Source organism: Chenopodium album, chromosome 7, assembly GCF_948465745.1.
Source record: "Chenopodium album chromosome 7, dcCheAlbu1.1, whole genome shotgun sequence".
NCBI classification, from domain to species: domain Eukaryota; kingdom Viridiplantae; phylum Streptophyta; class Magnoliopsida; order Caryophyllales; family Amaranthaceae; genus Chenopodium; species Chenopodium album.
Window position 1 is genome coordinate 14,117,011 of NC_137840.1, and position 1,500 is coordinate 14,118,510.

Sequence of the window (1,500 nt, forward strand, 5' to 3'; positions counted from 1 at the left end):
GGATTGTTTTAATGTTTTACAATTGCGGCTTGTAAAAGTATAGCAATATTAAATTGATGAATCGAGCAGATGTTAATTTGATATTAAAGGCTATTTTCAATAAGAACTTAGATCTAGTAAATTGCGAGAGCCTGTTAGGTCTATGTTGGTTAATAAATTGCGAGAGCCTGTTAATCATGTTATTTATGCAATGTCAATAATTGATTACCCTATTTTACCCCGGAATATTATTTATTGGTGAACCTATGCCCTAGATCCTTTTATATATTATTTTCTCCCTTTTCCTACTCTTTTTAGTTTAGTTTCATATTCAATTTTTAATATCGGTTACTTAAATAATTTAGATTATAATATTTAATTAGGAGTAAAAAGACTTGTTTCCCTGTGGAGATCGACCCCACTTCCCTATCTACTTTAGTTAGTGAATTAGGTAATTATTTTTGATTAGGGGATACGACTTTACCTTGTCAAAATTTGGCGCCGTTGCCGGGAAAACGGTTTTATTTTTATTTTTGATTATTTTTGTAGTCTAGATTATTTCCCTTTTTGTCTCAGAGAGCGTTAGTTCTCTGAGAAAAATCTCATATTTGCTTCTAGTTTTTGTTTATGCCCAGGTGTTCCAGATCAGGTTACATCCCATTCGATCCTGAGATCGAACGTTCCTTCCATAGACAGAAAAACTTCTACAAGCAAATCCTGGCGGATTCTGGTGATAATAACAATAATCACCGAGATTCTCCAACTGGTTCTAGCAATTCAGAGGCATCATCAGACACAGAATCAGAGATGGCGGTTCCAAAGAAACTTAGTGATTATTCACAACCAAAGCTTACGGATTTTCCACATCTCACCCCCACTCCGGCTCTTGATGGGGTTCAATTTGAAATTAAGCCTCAATTTATAACGATGATAGAGAGGAAGCAATTCAGTGGAGCCAAGGGTGAAGACCCGAATCTTCACATTGCCGACTATTGTCAATATTGCAACACCATAAGGCAAGCCGGGGTCACTCAAGACCAAATCAGGGAGATTCTCTTTCCCTTTTCTTTAACTGGAAAAGCTAAATTGTGGTTTAATGGTTTAAATAGAACTACGCTTGGTATAACTGACTGGGAAACTCTTGTTTTGAATTTTTATAACAAATATTATCCTGCAGAGAGAACAGCAGTACTACGGAGTGCGATTCAGAATTTCGCCCAAGAAGCCGATGAGTCTCTATATGAGGCTTGGGAGAGGTTCAAGGACTTACAAAGAGAATGCCCTCACCACAATTTAGCACAATGGCAGTTAATCCAAGCCTTTTATAACGGCATTGGAAATTCTTCTAGAATAATTTTAGACTCTGCAGCTAGTGGGAGATTTATGAATCTTAATGTTGATGACGCAGGTCAGGTTATTGAAGATATGGCGATACACAATTCCCAATATGGGAATCCCAGAGGATTTGCTAACAAGGGGAAACATAGCGTCGACTCTGTATCCTTTTTGCAAGCTCAACTG

The 1,500-nt window shown here is 37.2% G+C and overlaps 1 non-coding gene across 1 annotated transcript; it reads right to left on the reverse strand.

The window, feature by feature from the left end:
- Positions 1-1,167: 1,167 nt before the first annotated feature.
- Positions 1,168-1,274, reverse strand: LOC145641236 (small nucleolar RNA R71). The gene has a single exon (XR_014115294.1). It is a non-coding gene; the product is annotated as a small nucleolar RNA R71 (small nucleolar RNA).
- Between the last annotated feature and the right edge of the window lie 226 nt (positions 1,275-1,500).